The sequence below is a fragment of the Ailuropoda melanoleuca genome, chromosome 11, assembly GCF_002007445.2.
Source record: "Ailuropoda melanoleuca isolate Jingjing chromosome 11, ASM200744v2, whole genome shotgun sequence".
NCBI classification, from domain to species: domain Eukaryota; kingdom Metazoa; phylum Chordata; class Mammalia; order Carnivora; family Ursidae; genus Ailuropoda; species Ailuropoda melanoleuca.
In genome coordinates, this window is record NC_048228.1 from 48,431,351 (window position 1) to 48,437,834 (window position 6,484).

The window sequence follows — 6,484 nt, forward strand, 5'->3', positions numbered from 1 at the left end:
ATCTCCTAATTCTGAGATCGAACCCTGCGTTGGGCTCTGTGAATCTACCTGGGATTCTCTCTTTCTCTCTCTGCCTCTGCCCCCTCTCTTTCTCTCTCTGCCTCTGCGCTCTCTCTCCCCGCAAAAATAAATAAATCTTTAAAAAATATTTTTTTCTTATGTTAGAGATTTGCTTGGATACACTGTTCTCTTAAAATACAAATGCACCCTGGTCGGGCGGGCCAAGTCTTTCCATCAAGAGAAGCACAAAGTATCTTGTCACTCCAACTTGAAACAGATTTGATGCTAGGCATTACTGCGGCAGGGTGGGGGGGGTGGATCTCTTCATTGGGCTGCTCTGGATTGACAGGTGTTGAGAGTAAACATTCAGGAAATGACTAGTGGGCAGGTCTGAGGATACAAGTATGGAACCAGATAACAATGCAAGGAAACTGTTCACGGTTTTCTCAGGCATGATCAGAAGAGAGAGCAAGTCACCCAGAGATGGTTGCAATCCAGCCTTTAGCAGAGAACAAAGTCAGGGGTTTCTCCTGGCAAAGGAAAAGCTGAGGGGAGAAAGATTCCAGATTGGAAGAAAGCCAGACAGATGTGACTTTGAATCCTGGCTGTGCTCTTCTTGTTGTCCCTTGTTTTTATTTTTGTTTTTTGTTTTTTTTCATCTGTAAAATACTACTTATATTTAACTAAAAGTTTGTTGGGAGGTTTAAAATAAAAGGCATGTGTCAGTTCCTGGCATAATGTGAACACTCAATAGATGATAGACAATATTACTTATTGTGAAGAGTCTCCTGTGAAGATTAGTAAACTCACAGCTGAAAGTGGAGAAGCCAGGAGAAGAGTCAGAGGGGAGGAGGCTGGGGTCTGAGGTTGCAGTGAGATTTTTGCCAGGTGTTGCATCAGCATGTAATGCAGGTTTTTAATAGGTCATCTTAAAGGCTGGACATCCAAATGGTTGAAGTGTGCGCAGTCTGGCTGGGATCTGGATGGGACAGGTAAGCCTACAGCTAAGCCTAGAAGGCTGATTCGTAGGCCCTCCCATATCCTCAAGACAAAAAGGGGAAGAAGGGAAGCCACATTTGCTGGGTCCTGATGACAGAGACCAAACATGACTAATTCACACCAGAAACACACCGTCAGAAAATTGAGTTTATAAGAAAAACTGAGTGAATGATAAACAGTTTCATAGTAATTTCTAGTAGCTCTTTGCCCCTGAACCATTGAATCCCCACCATTAGACTCCAGTGAGGTTGAGACTTGATATTCCCTCCCCAAATGGGTAAAACATACTTGTTTTCTCAAAACAGAAATAGCTTTCTTTAAGAAAGGATAAAGCTAACACATAGTCCTTGCAAAATAAATACATAAATAATATAGCAAAGCATAAAGAAAGTATAAAATATATGGTTTTATACTAATACACATGCTGCTATATCCTTATGTATAGGTGAAATGAACACCAGTACACCCCTAGAGCGGGACCCACACTCACTGGGGCCGGGCCAGGCCCCAGTAACTTCATCTATGAGGTGGTGGGGGCACTGAGTCCCAAAGCAGGAATGATGGGGCTTGGCGTGGGGATCCCTTTGTCTCCCCACACACCAGAGCAGTTTAGCCCCCACCATGGGGACCTACTCTCCCAGTTGAGTCCCAACCACCTGAATGTGGGTTATGCTTTTCTGGCCAGGCCACCTCTGTGAAAAGTAAAAAATTAGGGGCACCTGGGTGGCTCAGGTGTTTAAGCGTCTGCCTTCAGCTCAGGTCATGATCCTGGGTCCTGGGATCAAGTCCCGCATGGGGCTCCCTGCTCAGCGGGGAGCCTGCTTCTCCCTCTCCTCCCCACTTGCACTCTCTATCTCTTTCTCGCTCTCAAATAAAAATCTTTTTTAAAAAGTAAAAAATCATTTTAATTTTTCATTCATTTGATTACCAGTGAAGTAAAACACTTTGTCAGTCATCTCCACTAGTGTGAATTGCTTACTTTACTCTTGCGTCATCCTTTAAAAGATTATTTAACTAATACACTGCTTGCCTTCTTCCTAATGGATTTATAGAAGGGTTTTATGTAGTAAGATATTAAATCTTTGTCATTGATTCTACTCTTCCTCTGGTTTGTCATCTGTCTTTTCACTTTGTGCTATTCTTTCTCACACAGGAGTTTTATGTTTTTACTTTTATCTCCTTTTCAGTCAATATTTCCAGTCTATAAATACCCCCACAGATTCAGATCGGAGATCCTAAAGATTCAACATCGTGGTGCTGGAAATAAAAGGATGGCTAAGGATACAAGGATCTAAATATAACCATCAGATGAGCGGAACAGACCATTGGGGCTGTAAGATTTTGTAGCTTCATAAGTTCACCAAAGTCCTAAGAGCACGCACTGTGGGCCTGGATGAGCTGTTTGAATCCCGGTTCTGTCTGTCACCAATGGTTTGAACTGGGAAATTTGCTTAACTGTGTCTCCACGTCCTCACCTGTTAAGTGTAGCATTTTTGTGTAGGGTGTGGAATATTGTGAAGCTTCTGGCTACTGTAAACTCTCAAGAAAGGTTAACTATTCTTGATACCTGAGAGTTTTTATGGCTTGGCCTACTGAAGAAGTGGGACTAGAACTAGACCCATGAACAAGACTAAACTCAAGAGGAGAGATCTTTGAGCCCAGGGGCCCTGAGGATCCACACCAGGTGTTGAGATCCAAGGGCTAGATGCTCTGATGAATGTTGCAGAGTCACCTGGAGGAGTGGCCCTCAAGGTGGCCGTGGAGGACATGTAAGAGGGACAGAAAGCGACAATTAGGGAAAGAAAACAAAGGAAAGATGAGCTGGAAAAGACAAGAAAGAACTCATCAGAATCTCCTGTAGGATGGGCAATTTTAAGTAAAAAGAAGAAACGATGAAAGTGTCTCAGCCACTACATGAAAGGAAAGCAAATTTAAGCCGCGGTCAAAAAGAAAGAAAGAAAAGAAAAAAGAAAAGAAAAAAAAAAGAAAGAAAAGAAAAAGGAGAAAGGAAGGAAGGAAGAAAAGAAAAGCTGCCAACAATTGGTACTGAAATCAAAATGAAGACAAAACCTGCCCCAGTGCCATCAGAATGGCTAACATGGAAATGACCAGTTGTAACAAGTATTGGAACAACTGTTTGACAGGGTCTACACCAGCTGAACATACTCTCAGCCTGGCACCCAGCAGCTCCACCAGCAGACATACGTGTTACTAGCAGCAAGAATCATAAAAGTCCCCAACTGGGAACTACCCAAATGCCCCTCCATGAGACACACAGTGTCTGTCCTCCCAGTGGGAGACCGAACGGCAAGGAGGATGCAGGAGTCACGACAACATGAATGAATCTCACCAAACTGAACGAAAGCAATGGACACAAAGAGTGCTCATGTGTGATTCCATGTGATTCCATTTATATACAGTTCAGAAACAGGCACCGATAATTTTGGTGTTAGGTGTTGTCTTAGTTGGTTCCAGCTGCTATAACAGAACACCAACGACTGCGAGGATGAAGCAACAAACACTTATTTCTTACGGTTCTGGAGGCTGGGGAGTCCAAGATTAGGGAGCCGGTGGATTTGGTGTCCGGTGAGAACCTGCTTCCTGGTTCAGAGACAGGGTCTTCTTGCTGTGTCCTCCCATGGTGGAGGGGACAAGGGAGCTCCCTGGGGTCTCCTTTATAAGGGCATTAATTCCAATCAATTCCAAAGGCCCTACATCCAAATACCATCACACTGGGGACGAGATTTTCAACATATGAATTTGGAGAAGGACCTAAACATTCGGTCTATAGCAGAAGTCAAGATATGGTTATTGGTGAGGGGTTGCTCTGTTCAGTAAGGGGGGCACGAGGCCAAGAGAGCTCGGTCGTTGGATGTACGGGGATTGTTCAGTTTCTCATTTTGAATTTACAAAAGTGTACACTGGTTGCATTTTTATGTATTAATTCTTCAGTAAAAATGAAAAAGTATTTTCCCATATTAGACATTAATTAAAATTATTGAAAGCCCTTTGTTTACTTATCAAAGGTGTAGCTGCTGTCGTCAGCTTTATGTTAGCATAGACAGAGATCTTCATTCCCCTTTTCTGTATTTATAAAGTGTGTATAAGAGTACCTGTTTCACAGTAGGTACTATAGATGGACGAGCTTTGAAAACGATGAAATTGCATACCAATTGCTAGGAGGAGAACGCCTTGTCCCCATTGCTGTTGTTTTCTTGCTATTAGCACAACAGCCCTGCTCTCCCCTACCAACTGCACAGTCCTGCCAAGAGGGTGAAACTGATTGGTAAGTTTGGCAAGTATAGTACATCCCTCCTCTTCATCCTTCCCTCTTGGAAAACCCCCCGTCTAGCACAAAAGGGAGGTTGAGGGCATTGACCAAATTTAGACAGATAATGAGTCACAGAATTTGCACTCAGGTCTCTGACTACAAAGATCATGCTTTTAACTATTTCATTATATTGGCTGCCTATTAGATACCATATTAGCCTAAACTGAATGCTGAGTTGTACGGTGCAGCTAAGAATACAAAAGGAATTCAGGGAAGGGACTATTCTACACCGGGAGGCAGCTTCTCAGCAGATGCCAAACCCGTAGTTTTGGATGACTACTCAAAAGACTATAGGGGTCAACTCCTGTTAAATTCTCTCTGTGTAAACTCCAGGAGCCAATAAAGCTGAATTAGCATTGACCTCTTTCCAGGCCACACGAGAGAAGGTGTCCGTTGTTGGTCAAACAGCCAGCAAAGTTTAACCTCAGTGCCACTTGGCAGGGCCCCAGCACTTACCCGGTTTCTTCCTTGGTTTAGCTGCATTTTGTCTTGTACCTTTGTTGGTGTTTGCCTTTGAATTCTTCTGGAATTTCCCTCATGTGCCATTCTAGTGGTGAGATGGAACAGGAAGCCAATTTTCAAGCACTTGACACCTGAGAATATGCAAAGGACATGTTAACAGCATTTCATAAAGGAAAATCATTTGTTATTGAAGTATAATTTATATTCGATCAACAACATTGATCTTAAATATTCAGTTGGATGGGTTTCAACAACTTTATACACCCATAAAACCACTGCCCAAAACAAGATATGGAACACTTTTGTCAACCCAGAAACATACTGTATGATTTTGTGTGTGTGTGTGTGTGTGTCTGTCTGTGTCTGTGTGTGTGTCTGTGTTTAGCTTTTCTGTTTTTAAGATTCGTCCGTGTTGTTGCTTTTATCAGTAGTACATTTCTTTTGATTGTCCAGACGTAATCTGTTGTACGGAGGTACATAATCTGCTCATCCATTCTCTGGTTGGTGGACAGTTAGGTTATGTATAGCTTTTGGCTTTTATGAGTAAGGCTGCTATGAACATTTTATGAATGTTTTCATTGCCCTTCGGTAAATGATGAGGAATGGAACGCTTAGGGGACAGGGTGGACGTAGGTTTATCATTGTAAGGGACCGCCAAATAATTCTCCAAAGGGTTGAGCCCTTTTATATTCATAACATCAATATTGCCATGCATCTCGAAGGAAAACTGTGTACAAAGCCAAACTATGATGACATCTTAGTAAAGGACATCACAGGGCCTAGGGTGGGAAAGATTCTGTGGGAATCGTTTGGAGGGAGGAAAAAAACAGCCAGCAGAGGAGAGTGGATTGGCACTCACCAAAGAGTATTCACCAGGAAGCCAGCCCGAGGGGACAACGTGGGTAGCAGGCTCCATAGCTACCAATCAAGGCTGTGTTCTCAGCTGATGACATTCAGTCCACATGCCAAGCCCTCTGTCCATGATCCAAGCAATCTGGGCAACTTATTGTTTTTCCTCAAGTTGTGCCTCATTGAAATTCTTTTTGGAGTGTCCCTTTCAGTCACAAGTTCTCTCTCTTGTCCGGAAGCCAAGATCGTGAAGCTTAGTATAGCAGGGCTTTCAGAACATGTGCTGCGGACTTCACCTCTAGCTGTAGGATCAAGGTGCCTAACCTGCCCCAGCTCCTCAGCAGCCCCCCCAGCCTTCCCCATGGTTGAGAGCGAGTTCTTATTCATCTTTTGGCCTCCTCCCCCCAGGTTACTTTGAGCAACCTTTCAGTTTGTTTTTTATGCTATTATATTCAAGGGAAGGCAAAGCCTTTGGCTCTGTTTTAAAGCGTGTTCATTTTAAGACAAAACTTCATTCTCTTTGAGCTTTTCTTTTAGGTTATAGTGACAGAGGTTAAAAAAAAAGGGGGACTAGCCCCCACAGGAATTAATATTAACTTTCTTCAGGATCAGCCATGCCTACGCATATTTTTTATGAGATTGGTAAAAATTCTTGCCGAAGTAGGTGGCCAGCAGTGCTTATTCTTTAGCCAAATTCTGGATGAGGGTGAGGGCTCCAAATTTGGGCACAACCAGGTTTCAACATCTATTATCCTTATTCTGTTCCTCTAACTGGCACTCATTGAAAGTGCTTGGTGATAAAAATACAAGCCCTCATTTTCTTCTTCGCCCTTCCCTTACAAT

The 6,484-nt window shown here is 43.1% G+C and overlaps 1 long non-coding RNA gene across 1 annotated transcript; it reads right to left on the reverse strand.

The window, feature by feature from the left end:
- Positions 1 to 3,536: 3,536 nt before the first annotated feature.
- Positions 3,537 to 6,103, reverse strand: LOC117804419. The gene is made up of 3 exons (XR_004628839.1): positions 5,652 to 6,103; positions 4,787 to 4,923; positions 3,537 to 3,672 (listed from the first exon to the last, which is right to left on the reverse strand). It is a non-coding gene; the product is annotated as an uncharacterized LOC117804419 (long non-coding RNA).
- Positions 6,104 to 6,484: the final 381 nt, after the last annotated feature.